Source organism: Mustela nivalis (assembly GCF_964662115.1).
Source record: "Mustela nivalis genome assembly, chromosome: 9".
Taxonomy (NCBI): Eukaryota; Metazoa; Chordata; class Mammalia; order Carnivora; family Mustelidae; genus Mustela; species Mustela nivalis.
Window position 1 is genome coordinate 33,498,495 of NC_139028.1, and position 18,922 is coordinate 33,517,416.

Genomic DNA, 18,922 nt, shown 5'->3' on the forward strand with positions numbered 1-18,922 from the left:
AGTCATGATCCTGGGATCCTGGGATAGAGCCCCACAGTTCCACATTAGGGTCCCTCCTGGGTGGTGAGTCTTTGTCTCCCTCTTCCTCTGCCCATCCCCCTGAGGCTCATGTTCATTCACTCTACTCCTTCTCTTTCTCAAATAAATAAATAAAATCATTGAAAAAAAAAAATAAAATGTGTTGGTGAAAACATCCTGCTGTATATCACTGCCTCCTACATGGGAGGAATATTGTTGAAGAAAATAATTTTTATTAAAAACTCAAAATAACTGTTGTAGGTATGAGTTCACTATCACTCATTTCTTCCCACATTCACATTCGTTTACAAACATTAATAATATATATCCTGGATATATATATCCACAACTATGAGGGACAATGGAGATACGTTTTTGGGTGAGGGTGGTATGTATTTGCAAGGATTCTAACTGAAGCCCAGTAATTGAAGCTTGAAACATGACTACAGGGATTCCTCCATTAACAAAGATATTGAGTAGCCTCTCAAGCTGTAGATGAAAGAATAAATATCTATTCAACTTTGTCTTTAGTTCCTCAAGGTTAGAAAGCAGAAAGGATAGAAAATTGTCAGGATGTGAAGTTAATACTCATGGGCTTGGTGGTGAAGGGAAGGGCAAAACATCACAGGCATTTTAGAAGGTCTCCTTTTTGAACAAGCCAACAGCATACTTTGTTAGGCTGTCTCTAAAAGGAGTCACACACTGTGTAAACAGTCATGTTAGGGTTTCCCTATAAGGCATACTTCTGAAGTTTAATAGGTGTGCACTGTATTGACAAAAAATGCATCAACAGTTTTATTAAAAGGTCAAAGGCCAGAGTTGTCAAGCAGAAAAGCCAAAATAACATCAGAATGTACAACCTAGAAATATGGTTTCCAAGTTGATCTTGGGAATAAGTGAGGGAACTATGTAATTAGTAGCTAATTTAAACAGGTTATAGGGGAGGTAGTTTACTATTCTTTTTGGAAATATCTTGGACTACCTAGGAATTGAGTAACCCTTGTATTGAATACAAGAGAGTTTGAGAGTTGAATAGACTTTATTTGAATGTAGCCCTTAAAGGATAATTTGGGCTGGCATATATAATACTCCTATGCTTTCCTGCTCAACCAGAGTAAGAAGCTCTCTGGACCTCAAAAGATGTCACTATTGGAAATCATGTTAACAGCCATAAGCTGAGGCCAAAGGAAAAATTCTCTTAATTAGTTTAGGTAAGGCCACAAATATAGGGAGGTAGCTGTGATTCAGAGCAGGATTTGGAGGAATCCCACCATGATGGATTGCCATCAGCATTCCAGCAGATAAAAGTCTGTCAAGAATCAATAGAGTTTCAGTTTACCTGTTCAATTTTATTTATTTTTTTCATTATCTGTTCAATTTTAAGATTGCTTTTATCTAGGTGTACTATCCAAGAAAACTTTTTTATTTAAATTTTTTTTCTTATCTTGGAAAAAAAACATATGTGCTCCTATTTTGTGTTCATCTGAGTTCAAATTCAGAAGAAGAATGCAGAATTTGACAATGTGTTGGCTTTGAACTTTTCAGGCTTGGTGGTAGAACCGGTACTGAAGTGGCTTTGTATTCATCCAAGAAATACATGGAATGAACCAGTTATACTGCAAGGTGATGAAGACACAAAGATGTTGAAAGTGCACGTGGTCCCTGCCTTGATGGAGCTCACAATCTCACGGTAGAGAATATTAAAGAGGAATCACACACATGATTATGTGAGTCCTGTTGCGATCATGTCTGTGGCAGGAGTAGGGGGATACATCTAAAGTGCTCAGAACAAATGGTAAGGATTTACTTTTGTCTGGAAATTGAACGCCGAGGAACGCAGGATGAGAAGTTAGGTGACAAGGAACAAGGAAGGGCAGGGGTGGCTGTGCAGATGGAGAAGTGGGAGGGAGCTTGGCAAGTCTGAGGAAAGAGAAAAGGCCAGTGTGAAGGGGCCCAAGTGGGAGGGAGGGAGATAGAATGAGGTGCTGATTAAGCTGGACCACAGGGACCATGCTGAAGACTTGGAACTTGATTCTAAGATCAATGGGAGACCACTAAATTCTTTTAAAACATGATCATGACAGATCAGATCCGACTCTCTGAGGGAGAATGGCCTGGAAAGAGGTACGAATGGATGAAGAAAGATGTTGCAGAAAGGCGAAAGTGTGCTAAGATGTCGATAATTTACTGATGGTCTCTGCCATTCTCTGGTCCTTCTGCATGCTCCAACCAAATTAAATACTCTTTTGTAAGACTTAGGGGACAGATGCCCATTTATTATGTGAGTGGACAAAGAGGAAAAGAGAAAATGGCACAAATTACTTGCTCCTCCACTGTCATGCCAAATGTCTGACAGACTCTCCCTCGGGTATGCGTGACTTATAATCCTCGTAGAGTTCATGGTTCCTCTGGAGCACGGCCCCACCTTTCCCATCCTGGAGAGAGCCCAAGGAAGTAGATGTGGATATCAGGTGTCATTGTAATGAATCTGGATAGTATACCAACCTCAGCAGCCCTGGTCTGTGGCCAGACCTTTATAATTCTTTTCCCACTTCTGCCTTTTTGAAAAACAAAAACAAAAACAAAACCTAGTTTTTCACTAGATCCCCATCCTGACCTATCTAAGAAGGAGGGACCTGTCTCCCAGGGCTTACTTCCCCAAATTCAGGAAAAGGTTGGGTGGAGAATGCCAGGGTCCAATTCTCTTTGGCTCAACACGTCTCTCTTACTTAGAGACACAAGTTTAAGAAATAACAACTACAAGAACAACAAAGCACCCAAACAAACAAAAAGCCAGACAAATAAAAAAACAATCTTCCACCAGGGGCATACTAACCAGTAATAAATTCTTTTTGATTCACATGGTTTAGAATCACACATATTGAATATCTGCACTTCAACACTGATGTGGCTGTGTTTTTGCTTATTTTGTTTTGCTTATTTGATTCAGTTTTAGGGATAAAGAAAGAAATCAGTAGAGGAGAATTCCTGTATAGAGTCTGAAGCATGCTTTATAATGTTTCTTCCCATCATCCAGTGTTAGATAGCCACAAAAACATTCTTTTATAGCACTTAGGGTAAAAGATATTTTAAAAATATCCTCTTCAGAAGAACTTCTCTGTGATAAGATCATTTGGGACCAAAATTATCTCTGCTACACTCAAGCCTGGTTTCCATTTCTTGTCTCAGAATATCTCCAGAAGTGTTCGAAGTAATGTTATTTAGGTGTGGTTGGATCTGTGCCAGGCCACGACACATTTGTCACTGATCTATGGTTAGATGCATATACAAAGTGACAATTAGCATTTAGAAATGCTCATTAAAGTTTCTAGAATTTTACGTCTGTTCTATTAAATCTAATAACGATTTTGTGTAGTATTTTTTATGTCTCATGATTTTTATTCATTTTCCTGTTGATTTCTTTCTGTTGTATTTTATTTAAAAAAAAAAATTCTCGGGCGTCTGGGTGGCTCAAGTGGGTTAAGCCGCTGCCTTCGGCTCGGGTCATGATCTCAGAGTCCTGGGATCGAGTGCCGCATCGGGCTCTCTGCTCTGCAGGGAGCCTGCTTCCTCCTCTCCCTCTCTCTGCCTGCCTATCTGCCTGCTTGTGATCTCTGTCTGTCAAATAAATAAATAAAATCTTTAAAAAAAAAAATTCTCTACAATAGATTGGGGGGAAAAAATCTCAAACCCCAAAACCTAGCTCTCTGGTACTATTCTATTTTTTGTAACTTCTTATGAATCTATAATTCTTTCAAATAAAAACAAGACAAAAAATGTGAAAATATATAGCTGGTCCTTCATCACAGAAAGTTAAGAGAAGCATCGGATAGGATTCATATGGGAAGTGTAACTAAAAAAAGAAAAAAAATCCTAAGTTCATGGTCAGTAGTTATGGCTAGACTCATCAAGATGTAATTTGTTGCTACCCTTTAAATCCATTATCTGTTACAAGAATAAAGCTGTAAGAGAACCAAATACACACAGGACCAGTGGTATAAAACAATGAACATTCATCTAGCTCACTGGCAGCTCTTCTGAGGTGAACTCATCAGGGTCTGCAGTCACCTGGCTGCTCAACTGGGAAGTGGCTAGTCCTCGCTGGCCTCAGGTGGCAGGCTCTGGCCCGCATGGTCTCCTGGGCTCCAGCAGACCAGCTCAGACTTGTTCCCATGACAGACACAGGTTCCAAGAGAGCACACATGAGACTGCGAGGCCTCTTCAGGCCTAGGGTCAGAAATGGCCCATTGTCATTGTCACTGCATTCTATAGGCAAGTCACAAGGTCAGAACGGATTCTGGGGAGAAGGATAGATTTCACTTGATAGGATACTGGATTTAAAAAGAAGGAGGAGGAGAAGGAGGGGGAGGGGAGAGGAGGAGAGGAAGGGGGAGGGGGAAGGGGGAGGAGAAGGAGGGTAAAGAAGTGGCAGAGGAAGGGGAGGAGGGGAGTGGGAGGGGAAGGGGAGGAGGGAATAGGGAGGGGAAGGGGAGGAGGGAAGAGGGAGGGGAAGGGGAGGGGGAGGGGAAAGGAGAGGGGGAGAAAGAAACAACTGGGGCCATTTTTCAATCAGCTTACATTTGAGCTAATTGTATAAGCTTCCACATTTTCCAGGATATCAGGGTGATCTCAGATTTCAGATGGTAGTGCCTGATTTCCTGGCCCTAAGGGCTATTGATAAAACACTGCTCCTGTTCCTCAAGTGACCAAAATAGACACCATTAATTGATTGGTATACTCTGCTGATTAACTTGGAAGTGACTTTAGGATCTTTCAGAATTGGCTTTACAAATTAAAATCTGTCACTCCGTGCTCCAATTATGACCAGCTGGGAGTAGTTCAGGGTCCACAGCTTCTCAGAGGACAGGGGGCATGTTCCTTGAAGTTAGTAACAAGTACCTCTTTCCTCGGGTATTAATCTTGACACTTTCATGGTCAATTGTAGCCCAATCCCAAGGCCTGTGCCCCCCCCCCGCCCCCCCCCCTCACAGGTTAGGTAGCCTCAGGCTGCATAGGGGCTTCCTGGAGCTTCTCTGTGTTAAGACAGTAACATTTTTCTTAGTTCTGGGATTATCAAGGATACTAAATGTGGTTACAACACTAGAAATCCTCAAAAATGGCACAAATAAAACTTGAACACATTAGGTAACACATTAGGTCTGAATTTAGGCCATGGATAAAATATTTTGGATGTTCTCTTGGAGCACTAGAAGCTAGAAGGATAAGGTAGAGGGAACTGGGAGCTGCACAGGAAGATGAGGATTTCTCTGCAGCAGGAATTATGCTCTTAGCAAGTGGCCCTCAGAGTGGCCAGCAGGTTCAGAGAGCATGACTAAATCCAGCATTGGTGAGCCACAGAGATTTGTTGGAATTATTAACAAAGTAAGAGGTCTCCCTAGCTTGGCGTTAGCTGAAGTCTGTCTCTGTAACAAGGATAAAGCTCCCAAAGAACAATTATGGAGCCTTAGGGATTTAAGAAAAGCAGAAACTATTCATCAGCTTTTTTTTTTTTCTTTCCATCAGTAACTCTGTGCCAGACACCATGATAAAAATCTCACATAATCATATTGAACCTTTACGCCAACTCTGTAAGATTGTAACCCCAAGGTTCCATGGGGAATCAGTTGTAGTCAGTATTCTACTCAGACATGTGACATTAAGACCTATATCCTGACCACTATACTCTATAACCTCTCAAGCATTTTAAACATTTAATAAAACTAGGGGTCAGCGTGGTTTGTTGCAGGGATAAACTTCAATGGGGCGGGGGGCAGTGCTTCACCAGGGAAGACTAAAATGGCTATAGTCAGGTCATGGGCAGAGCATGGATCTGAACTGCTTTCCTCTGCAGGCCCTCAAGAACCCAACAGACTTCCAAGGGTCTTCCCTATCTGCTTTGTCCAGCCAAGTAGGACTTGGGTTCCAATAGTAGGTAGACTGGGAAGGGTATCAAGTTTCAGGGTTTGGATGCATGACAAACCTTAGGGTGTGGGATTTGAACATGTACAGTCTCTTTAGGACTTGACAGAGGTAAAAAGCTACCCATCCCACTAGTCTAGTAAGAGGGAGATAGTGTGTACCAGAGCAGGAAGGGGGAGGAAGGAGTGACTGAGGAGATGCAAACAGGTAATAGAAGTCCACTTGGACGGTCAGCGTGGAGTGATCAGACAGGCATGAGCTGGCTCTGCCAGGGAGTGGGGACACTATGACAGGGCACACAGGTCGCAGGGAGAAGGTGAGACCAGCAACAGTAAAGCAGAGAACATTAGCCCCGCAGAGACCGAAAGACAAGTATGATTGCAAGGTGGACCCCCTCCTCAGCCTCAGTCACCGGACCCACGACAGAGCCTCAAAGGGGAGAGCTGAGAACAACAAGTCAACTGGAAGGACTCTCCAACTGTCCCCCTGTGGAGGACTGTGCTGGTCCCACCCCACACGGCAGGCGGGAATTCACAGACTTAGAATGATAAATTGTTGCTGTGGCAGAAGATGGTTTTTAACAGTTGGTGAAGGGGAGAGATTTCTTCATCCTTGTGTGTCTTTCCTGCCCGTGCCTGTTCGTGTCAGGCCCTGCTTTCATAGAGCGCCAAGATTTCAGCAACAGAGCCTGGTGGATACCATTTAAATTTCTTTCTTTTATGCTGTGGCATTTCAAATCAGTAAATTGCCACGGTTTCTTACTGGGTTGGTCCACAAGAACATGAAATTAGCTGCAATCAGAGGGGAGGTTTGAGTTAGACACGTCAGAGGACTTCCTGGTCTGAACAGCCTTGGCAGGAGAGAATGAAGTTACTTCTGTCTCTGTCATGCTCGCTCTTTTTCTCTGCCCTTTTCCCTGTCTCTTTGGAGCATTTTTCCCCCTTCTGCAATTCATTCATTGATTTTAGCCGGAGCTCACAGAGAGCTTCATTACCGTGGTCTCACCCATGGCCGCAGAGAGCTGGAATGGGCACTGTTGTCCTGTGCACTGGGACAGAGCGCTGGCGTGACAACCTTATGTTAAATTTATGTGTTCTCATCTTTGTTGAGTATGGCTGTATTTCTGTACCTTTTATTTCACCCTTTAAACATTTATGTTCCTGTGTTTTGATTAATTAAGTGTAGTAAAACGAAGTGTTTGCAAAGTATAAAAAAGCCCTCACTTCTCCGGAGTCTTTGTACTTCACATTCTTCTTACTCTTGCCAATCCTTCTTTCTCTTTGCTCTTTTTTTCTGTGTGTCACCGTTCTTCATTTCCCCCTTTTGTTCCTCTGGGCCAGTCCTTCAATCCCTGTTCCATTAAAGGATTTGCTGATGCGGAATGCTTTCAAGACAACAGGGGTTTATTCTCACTAGAGAACCAGCTCTCTCTCCCCTTCTCTTCCCTGCCCTCCCTTCCACTTCCCTTCCTCTCTTGTCTGGTTTCTTTCCTTCCTCTCTTTCCTCTCTCTTGCTTTTTTTTTTTTTTTTTTTTAACTAATTTCATCTCTTTCCATTTCTTAATCTCAGTCAATCCCTCCCATAGTAATAGTTTTATCGAGAAAATGGCAGTGACTAGTAGATTTGGTCTATAATGTCACTGGCTGAGGGAAATTCACTGGCAATGCTGAGTGGGGGTCTCTTGGCCCATGTGCCCCATCAGACAAGGAGAAGAGTTATGGATAGGAGAACATTCTGGGCCCACCGTCTCTTACTTGCAGGCAAATACTCTTCATGAAGGGACTACAGGTAGACTTACAGTCCAAGTTGATTTGTCTAAACCTTCTGATACTCAATTCTCAATCAGTCCAAAGAAAGGCTTTGTAGAGTGCTACTTTAGAGATGCCTCGATGCATGGTTTAATTGATTACTAAGGGCTCTCAGAGAAAACTGAAAGGTCACCACTGGACAAATAATAATTCGTCTAAGTCTGTGGTTCTCAAACTTCAAAGCACACAAGACTCACTTGGTAGGCTTATTAAAATGCAGATTCTTGGACCTCATCTCTAAACAGTTTGGTTCAGGATGTCTCAGAAGGGGGTCCAAGAAGCTGCATTTTAAAGAGGGTCCTTGGGTGATTCTGAAGCAGATCACTTATGGACGACACTCCAAGAAACGCTGCTTCCATGAGCAAATGCTGTCGTTATCCTTGAGATGAGGGCACGGGAAAAAAATTGGGAGTACTCCTTGATATTATACAAGAGTTTGAGTACTCTCTGTATGAAAAGCTCTCTGCCAGGCACTGAGTGGAAGGCAAGGAAAGAGAAGCCCAGATCTGTGTCAGCAGTCCTTCACCTGTTTTTAATCACTCCTCCAAGTTTGGAACTGGGGTAATTTATCCATGTCACAATATACTAGGGTACGCACTTTCGTGTTCACTTCCCTAGGCCTCCTATATGGGCTGTCTGACCGACCACTCTACAAACACACAAATGAGTCATGAAAACAAGGTAACAACTATACTATTAGCAGTAATAATAATAGCTGGATGAAAGTCTATAAGAATGTCTTATAGTCCATATGGACATGGTACTAAGCACATCTTAGCATGGCCTTTCTTCTACTGTTCTTGAAAGTAGGAAAGACTTCATATCTCAGCTTGCCTTTGATCAGAATGGTGTTGTATACCTGCCATACTGTTCTGACCATAGCCAGGATCTCAGGACTGATTCCAGAAGGTTGGGTATAAACCCTAAGTTGCTAGCAAAGCTTCCCATGGGATACTTGCCTTTTGCTTTTGAACTCTGCAGCAGTCACTTTGATTGTCTAAATTCTGTTTTTTGCCTTCCTCTCTTAATGATGATATGGTAGTCAGGGTTTAGTGAAATCATCCTTGCTGTGTGTTTTGGGGCAAGATATTTGCCTTCTTTTTGCTCCACCTGCAAGCAATGAATGACCAGCCTAGAGCAGGGTCAGGGCTAGTGAGACGCTCTGAAAGGCCTGTGTGATCCTGGGAGGCAGGATGCTGCAGAAACACAGTTTTCAGTTCTCTAGTTCTCTGTAGTAAGAAGCTGCCATGGGGAGCTGTAAGACTGGGGCAGCAAGTATGTGTGTGTGTGTGTGTGTGTGTGTGTGAAATCTCATTTAAGTACATGGAGTAGACCTCTACTTTAAAAAGAGTGATTTCTGAAGGGAATTCTTCAAATCAGCTTTTTAAAATTTTATAAAAGGAGTATTGAAAAATTCTTGATGTAATAATCAACTTGGGAATTTTACATATTTTAAATTGGTGAGCCATCAATATTCTATTTGGTATAAGCCAAATTATCTTAATTTTTTTGAGGAGGATCACAAATCAGCCCCATCCTTGCCCCAGTGAAAGCTATGAATGTAATTCCCAAGAAGACTTACACAAACTGAATGCAGTATTTTAAATTTCAAAGGATTATGAGCCCTGAAAAGTCCATCCACACACTCTGGGTTAAGACGTGTTGGGTGAAGTGGTTAAGAAATGCCTTTGCATCTCTTAAATATAATCTAGAGACAATACCCAGAAAAGATGGTCATCAGAAAGGCCAGCAACTTTTGGGGTGCCTGTGTGTCTCGGTTGAGCAACTAACTCGTGGTTTAGGCTCAGGTCATGGTCTCAGGGTCATGACCTGAGCCTGAACTGCCCTTCCACCAGCTCCTACCCAGCAATCGTGGAGCTGAACACAAAATGCAGTGACAGAGAGACCACCTGATCCTCACGAGGACCAGCCTGGATGGCAGAACCAACCTAAATTACCATTCCGTTGTGTAAATGAAGGGACAACGGCATAGAGAAATGAGATGAGATTATCCGGTTAGTACCAGAGAGTGCTAGAATCAGGCTGCCCTGTGACTACTGCTGTTCCACTACCTCCACGATTTCACATTCCTGTTATAGATTTTTCTTCATCAGCCCCTGCTGCGTCCTTCAGACACACCCTGCTCCCCCTGCCTGAGCAACCTCCTTCAGTAGAACCAACAGACCCGAGCCTGTGCCTCCTCTGCCCTCAGCTCTAGATCTCATTGGTGTCTTTCAGAACTGGTGTCCATAAGGCCTCCCTGACTTTACGGGATGTCCAAGGAGGTAACACTCTCCTCACCATTTATCACACAACATAAAACTCTTTGGGAAAAAATAAATTAAATCCAGACCAAAAAAAAAAAAAGCAATCCTTTCCTCCAAGTTAATTAATTTGAGCACTATTTTCAGGAAAAGCGTTTCTTAAATCCCTATCGCTGAAGGCAATTTTCTTGCCACAATCACTCAGTGTTCCTGACAGAAAGGAGCATAATCACTCCTTGACAGAAGGTGACTGGCAGAAAGAAGGCTGAGGGGAAAGCAGATTTCTACAGCCATTGAAGGGGCTGCAAATGCCTCAGGGGACCCCCCACCCCTGCAACCCCAGGGAAGCTCCAGTGTCTGATAAACAGGGTTCTCTCAGCAGAAATCCTGACTGCTATGTGTATGCATTTGTGTGCATGTTTGCACATGTGTTTCTTTATTTCTTTTTTTTTTTTTTTTTTTTTTTAGATTTTATTTATTTGGCAGAGAGACAGAAAGAGAGGGAACACAAGCAGGGGAAGTGGGGAGGGAGAAGCAGGATCCTCCCTGAACAGGGAGTCTGACACAGAGCTTGATCCCAGGATCCCGGGATCATGACCTGAGCTGGAGGCAAACACTTAACAACTGAGCTACCCAGGCACCCCTGCACATGTGTTTCTGTGGGCACCTATATGCATGTGCTTGGTGTGCATACATATATGTCTGCCATGTGCATGTGAGAGTGTGTGTGCCTGTGCTGGGGGTTGGAAGGAATAGCAGGATCTGTGCATCCACAGAATCCCTGGGCACGGGACCCCATCCAAGCTGGTTTGCCTGGATCACGTGTAAGGACATACGCATTCCTCAAGCACAGGAGGCCTCTTGCCTTAGGTCATCTCCATCCACACCTAGGTGCCTTACCCTCCTCTCAAGCCCAGGTGCAGCTGGGCTTTCTCTGGGGGGATGGAATTGACCATTATTGATGGGAAAACTATGGGAGCTTTTCCCACTCCTGGAAATAGGGGTAAAATATGGGGTCAGTGCCCTAGTTCCCTTAGCCATTAAGAATAATAATAGCTTCCATTCATCAAGCAATCAGGCACTAGGCACTTTGCATACATTATTTCTTATAATTCTTTTAACACCCTGGGGAAGATGCTATTTTAATTAGTGCCTTACAGATGAAGAAACTGAGGCCCAGAAGCCACATGACTCACTTAGTTACACACAACACAGCCAGGACTTGAGCCTCATCCTGCCTGATGGTCAAACCCTTGCTCCGAACACACCATGGTCATGCAGCCTGTTATCCGGGTACTGGCGACACCTTATGCTGGTGGTCCCAGGACAAACTTGACTGGGAAGACTGTTAGAACAAAGGGCTTCTCCTTTCCTCTAGAACCTGAGATTCTCTTTGTGCTTCCACAGCTAGAGGACAGAATGATGGGTAAGGGCATCTCTGACGGGTGAGGGCAATGCCGAGGAGAGACGGTCTTGTGAGAGTGCTTGTGTTCACCAGGGCACGGGGTGAAGAGCGGCGGGCTTCGGAGATAGACAGGGCGGTGCCCATCCTCTTGGGGCCTTTACTCCTTACCAGCAGTGGGCTCACTTACATCATCATCTTTGAGCTTGTAATGATTCAAGAGTAAATTGCAGATAAAATATTTGCCTCTCAGGGTCTTATGAGCATTAAATGAGAGAATATATTTAAATGGCTTAACACAGTGCCAAGCTTAAAGAATTGCTCCAGAAACAGTATTATTATTAATTATTTTCTCCTCCAAATGGCAGGGAGCAAACCTCCATTTCATGCTGCACATCTGTACCGTAGGCATCAGGAGTTCGAGCCAGGTATGTCTAGAGCCCATCTGGGTCTGATGCTTGTCAGTCTCGTGATGCCAGTCATGATGTTTATCCTCTCTGTGACGCATGTTCCTCATTGGCAAGATGGGGAAATTCATAAGGTAGTATACAAGGAAAGAGGAACACGAGGGTGCAGCTGAAGTATGCTGCATGGTTATGGCACTGAAGAGGTGCTCCGAAATGGCCGATTTTGCTGAACACCATCATCATCAGACCATCCCCATCACCATCATCATCATCATCATTGCATTGCCAGTTCATCAAGTCATGGAGGAATTATCCTAACTCCTATGGAAACTCAGGCTGCGAGACGGTATTTTCCTGGAGATTAGTGTATCAGTACAATTCATAGTTCATTAGAAGAGGCTGTGTGCTGCTAAATGAGTCCCCTAGGAGTTGAGGACATTTCTAAAAATTGTTTCAAGTTAACCTGCGGAGTATAAAGCAAGGACAGAGAACGAGAACGGTCTTTTCCTCGGGCCTTCTCTGTGCTCACTTTGCGCCAAGCACACCCTGCCTCTGAGAGGACATCTCTCTTCTTTCTTTTCTAAATCACATGGATGGAAGCATGGCTCTGGGTACAGGCATGTCACCTGAGAAAGTGTTCTACTAATGACAATAGAGGATGTGTTCCCCTTGCACCGGGACTCAGGACTTTGTCTGTATCTTCCAGGTTTTGTCCATTAGACCAGACCGGATGGAAGTGTTCTCATGTCTTTAGTCTTTCTGCCCTTGTCTCCCAAATTTATTTACTTGGATTTTATGTCCCTCTCTAGTTCTAACATGTTTCTCTTCGATCAATTCATCTATAAATGTCTAATTTGGTGCTCTCAATCTGGTTATGTTAGAATCACTTGGGGAACTTTAAAAAAAGGCTGGTCCGTAGAGGCCAGGGGGAGGGGAGATAGAGGAGGCGTTAGTCAAAGGATACAGACTTTCAGTTAGAAGGTTGAATACCTTCTGGAGACCTGATGCATAGCGTGGTGACTATTGTTAAGAATAATGTGCTGTATACTTGAGATTGGCTCAGAGGACAGATTGCAGATGCTTGTACCACTCACCCACACAAAACGTAACCAACCATGTGAGGTGATGGATCTGTGAATTAGCTTCATTATGATAATCATGTCACAATGTATATCACAATATCATCATTGTACACCTTAAATACATACAACTTTTTATTTGTCCAAAAGCAAACAACAAAAGAACTAACTGGAAAGTTCCACATATGGAATGCAGAAGGCAGGGATATCTGAGTGTGGGATGCTTGGGGTAGGGGGTGCCTATACAGGTGGCCATCAAGGGGATTTAGAGGAAAATGAGAGCACAGAGCACATGAGGAACATGAATGGGAGGCAGGGAGGGATTTTAGCAAGCTGGAGACAAATATGGGTTGTTTTAAAGCAAGATCGGCCAATGAGGTCCCCTGGGTCAAATCCAGCCTTCTGTCTGCTTTATTTCTACAGCTAGGGGTGTTTTTACATTTTTAAATGGTCGGCGGGGGGGGGGGGGGGGATTGGAAGAAAAAGAACACTTGCAACACATGAAAATGATATAAAATTCAAATTTTAGTGTCTATTATTATACCACACATACAAAAATAAATACTAGCACCTGAGTCCCATCTCAGACCACTGAAAAGGGATCTGGGCTGGGCACGGGAGGAGGGGTCTTGGGTGGTAGTAGCTCTTCAGAAGCTTCCCAGGGAACGATGTGGCCCAAGCTGAAATTTAGTAAATCCACTTCTCACTCTATGTTGGGAAGAATCCCAACCTTGCAAGGTTGATGAGGAAATTGAAAATGTGTTCATGTCTGTGGACATTCTTTGTAAACTAGGCAGCAGCGTGCGTATAAATGCTTCTTGTCGCCTTTGGCTTTTAGACTCAGACCTTGGAGTTGGAGTCCAGACGCAGGTGCTGTCGGTGAGCAGTGAGCACGCTCTCTCCGTGCAGTCCGAACCTCCCCACTTGCATGCCTTCACCCTCTTTTCTCTCCAGCTCTCCCCAGGAAACCAGTGTTGACCTGCACCTGCCTCAGGATGTCTCCCAAGCCTGCCTGACTTCAGAGGTGGCTTCATGCCACCAATCTTCATGGCAGGACAGAACCTGCAAATTCATGTCACTTGTAAACCACTCTGACTTGCCACTGGCTAGGAGATGAAATGGTCCCTGACAGGGACTAAGGTGACCTTCTGAGTCCTATCTTGTCCACCTAGGGCACCGCTTCATGGAAGCAGGCCCTTGGCCAGGTCTGCTGGGCAATTAGCGCCTGCACAGAGAATCAGCTCCTTGCAGCTGTGTTCATCAAGTCAGACAGCTCCTGTGTCAAATCCATTGTCGCACACTGTTACTCTGGCCCTGATTCCATATGTGAAATCAATTACCGCACATTAGGGCATGTTTAACACTTTAACAGAGCATCTTTCTGTACTATTGTTTGCATGGGGGGTGCAGGAAGAGTCATTATCAAGTGATTGGAGATGGGTTTTATAGCAGCACAAAGGGACAAGAGGCAGGAGCTAAGTTAAGTGAATTCAGAGGGTCCGAGGGCACTGCGTGGAATCCCTAGGCCAGTTTCCCAGTCACTGGAGGGTTCTCAGAGGAGCATGCTGGGTTGAGGATACACCAGGCAATTGTAAAAATGTTTGTTCAAACCTGGTGGATGATGAGAATAATTTCTTCTAAGTCTTGTAGGCAGACAGCTTGACTCCAGAGTGCTGGCTTTTGTCCATGGTGCCCCACACACCACATATTCCCTACCTGAGGAGGTACAGATGCCTGCTTGAAAGCCTGGGCTTGAAATTAGATCACCTTGATAGCCATTCATGGCTGTGAGGCTTTGGACAAGGCACCCAACCTCTGTACACCTCAGTTTCTTTATCTGTGAAACGGCAGTCATAACAGAATCTACCCAAACATTCCGTCCTGTGCCTGATACTATTTCATAAATATTAATGTCATAGTCCATTTGGGCTACTGTAACAGAAAACAGTGCTGTCTTATACACGATGGACATTATTTCTCACAGTCGCAGAGGTTGGGAAACCCAAGAGCAAGGTGCCTGCCACTTTGGTGTCTGGTGAGGATGACCAACTTCCTTGTTCACTTTGCTGTTTCTTCACCAGTGAGAGAAATGAGGAAATACTTGGGGGCCTCTTTTAGGAGAATGCTTAACCCCACTGGTGACCAAACACCCATATGCTTTAATCACTTCCCAAAGGCCCCGCCTCCCAACACCATCTCACTGGTGATTAGGTTTCAACATGGGAATTTGGGGGTGACACATTCAGTCAATAGCACTAAATGAATGTTTTAAAATACAAATATTTTCTCCCCCTCCTCTTTGATCACAGAACCCCTTCTTCAACCATGCTAAACACCTTCCCAGCAACACCACATTCTGAAGTCACTTTTCTTCTTTCTCCCCCTCCTGTATGCATGTTAATGAAGGGGCTGGCCTTGCTTATCTCTGAAACCGTTCCCACCTCCAGACTCCTAAGTGTGGCCGGTGAATTCAAATAAACACATACACATATACACACACCCTTCCTTGAATGCACAAAGACAAAGAAAACGGATGAAGGTTAATTTTTTTGGCCCCTTCTCATAATGACTCATCCATAACGATTTCTACTGGTTGTATTTTCTTCTGTGACAGAAACAATTTACTGCATTCCTGCAAAGCCCATTTTCTCAGCATGATCTAGTTGTGTGGTGGTTTGGGAAGTAATTTACCGATATTTTGCTTCAAAATAGCTTACAAAGACAAAGGGGTTCTGTTGACACCAAGGTGCATTCCTTATGGGCTGGAAAAATAGGATAAAACAATTTAAAAAGTAAAAACATGGTATTATCATCACTTTGAACTTCAGCTGTAAATCACACACCCCTAGTTGAGACTGGCCTCTCCTCCCCTTCATTTGTACATCTTGCTCTAAGTGCTCTGCAGTGGACTGTTTGCATGGGCAAATTCATGCTATATCTTGTTGGAAGCAAGTTTTTCTCTTTGATCATGAGCCTCATCCTCAGGATGCTAATGTATGTTTTTTGTTTTTTGTTTTTTGTTTTCCATTTCTTCTCTTTTATACCTATGAAAGGCAGGAAGAAATTGCAAGACTCATAAATAAGAAGTATTGCCTTCACCTCCCTGGATGCCAATCTCCATCTCGGCTCTATCTCTCTTTTTTTCCCCCCTGTGGACATTCCTCATCCTGGGAGTGTCAATTCTAGTTCCCCTAACTCTTCCCTGTCCAAGCTGCAGACTAGAGAACTATCAAGGCTGATCTTTGTCAGTCCCCTGACTTTGGGCAAGAAGAGCCTGTTCCCTCATCCTGGAGCTCTCCAGGGAGGGAGAATCCTCAGTCTCGCTTGATAATCCGCTCTAGCCTGAGCTCTCCAAATTAGACAGGATTTAGGCCTCGTATTGGTCTTAGAGTTGGCATACATTTGTTATTAGTTTTGCCCAAGGTTTTATACTCCTTTTAAAATTAATAATGATTTTAGGATTTTATAATGGGCAAGGTTTATGATCGTCAGTCTAATCCTATAAGCCTAAATCCTAAACCAACATGAATTATGCTCAGGACAGCCTAAGCAGCAGCACAGATCTTTGATTTCCTGAGCAGCTGACATGAGTAAGGGGAGAGAAACAGCCATTGTTAGCGCCACACTGTGTTCTCACCAACCAAGGGGAGCCTGTGGAAATTTGCTTCTAAGGAAGACGGCTTCAAGGACGTAATCTAGATTATGTTTTGGTAAAAATGCATTTGTTTAAATTGCATTTGTAAAAATAGCATGTCTCAGCCATCAGAAAGGACGAATACCTACCATTTACATGGGCATGGATGGAGTTGGAGGGGATCATGCCTAGTGAAATAAGTCAGTCAGAGAGAGGTAATTATCATATGGTTTCACTCATATGTGGAATATAAGAAATAGCACAGAGGATCATAGGGGAAGGGAGGGAAAACTGAATGGGAAGAAGTCAGAGAGGGAGACAAACCATGAAAGACTCTTGACTCTGGGAAACAAACTGAATGTTACAGAAGGAAGGTGGGTGGGGGATGGGATAACTGGGTGACGGGTATTAAGGAGGGCACTTGATGTAATGAGCATTAAGTACTATATGCAAATGAGTAACCATTGAACACTACATCTGAAAATAATGATGTACTATATGTTGACTAATTGAATTGAAATTTAAAAAATAAATAAATAAAAGAAGAATGTGATCCTCTACATTTTTTAAAGCAAATATTGAGTCCCTATACTACATATCTGGGCACTTTGTAATTTACCCTTTCATATTTGCTCGTTCACAAACAGCTGTTGAAGATCTACCATCTACTAGCCATTGTGGTAGAGGATTAAAAAAATAAAAAGAAAGATTTAAAAATGATCTTGGCTTTGGAGGAGTTCCCAGTTTAGTGGGCAATGTCAACATTCTCCAAAGTTTGAGTAGCAAGATCCTTTTCTTTCTGTATTTGTAGTTTTCGTTCCTTTAGCTGACTAGTTGGAGCTGAAGAGTGACAGGGCTTCCCAAGGAGCACCACAGAGTATGGATAATGTTTCCATCCACCTTCATGTCTGCCTCCTGACATCTGGACTCTTCCTTCTTTCTGTTCCTGCCAACATAAGAAAATATATGTTTACTAATAAACAAGAGTACCCATGAGTCAAGAAAGGATCCCAGAAAAGGTCAAGTTTCAAAAAGTAATCTAGAATCCTGCCTATTTCATTTTCATCTGTCCTGACTTCCGTTGTGTCCTGGACATATGCTAATTTGTACTGCATTATTGTCGTGACAACCGAGTTCTAAGGACAGAAAGTTAATTCTCTGTTTCTCAAGTCTCTAGAGCTATGCAATCAGGTAAAAAGTCCAGTGGGTCTTCAGATAGGAAATTTAAGGCCGGTACTCCAAGTTCATGCCCAGCACCAGTGCCCTTGAGGAAGCTCAGAGGGACAGCAGCAAGAATAGTTCAACCGTGATCACATAGTTATCGCTGGGCCCCTCCTGGGCCACTTGGCCACATTAAGGGCATTGTCTTCCTTGTCCTTCCCTTGTGGAAGTTGCTGAGCACAGCTAAGTGGTCTTAGAACCCTGTGGAGGAGGCTGACAGTCCTCTTGATCTGCCAGGAAGCCCAGGAGAGACATGTCTGGTTAATAATAGAATGAGCTACTTGACAAGGCTCTTTTAATTTATTAGAGGGACGCTTTAGGTGGCACATGGTTGGAACCAGGAAGGAAAAAAAGTGCGCAAATAGTGTCTCTTTTTGCCTGTGGCATCAGCTTCAGAAACAACTCCTACTTCCAATCTCTTTGACACGTTCGGGACTCGGCAGATCACTTCCAATAGGAGATGACTTGGCCAAAGTGCCCCTTCCCCTCCTCTGAGGCCAATGTATTTTATTTAATTGACATCACCCCATGGTACGTGGGTGTCTACAATTTGTCCTAATGGCCTTCCTTATGCCCCAGGGAAGACACCTGAGGCCAACCCAGAAGGGCAGCTTTGGTCATTGAACAGGCGATTTCATTAATTTGGGATGAACTGAGTGTCAGAAAATTGAGTTTCAAGGGCAGCCTAGGAAACCGGTCAATTTGAAGCAGTCTGCTGTGTGTCTAGAGGATCCTCAGTAGCTGCATTTTGGAGGCTTGTTTACGTTGGCTTATGTAACAGCCACAAGCCCCCAGGTAGATTAAGTAATTTCTTCATTTAGAACATCCAGAATTGTATGACATTTGAGAGAGTTCCTCAACCTTGGCAAGGGCAAACCCTCACTTGATTGCTTTCCGTGATTCTTCACTTAGAGACAACAGACTGCTTTCTCCCTCACGGCCACTGCAGGAGCAGAGGTGAGTGGAAATTACCTGCAGATGTTTTATGATGCTCAAGCCCTTGCAGTTGCGCTCCCCAAACTGGCTAATAGCTTCTCTCCTGTGTTTTCTCCTACTGTCTCCTGTAATTTTTCCTCCCATTTTCTTTTCAAGTCAAGATCTTTGCCCTTTACGTGAAGCATAATAATACTTAGCATTTATGCAACACTTGGCATTTTTAAGACCCTAAAT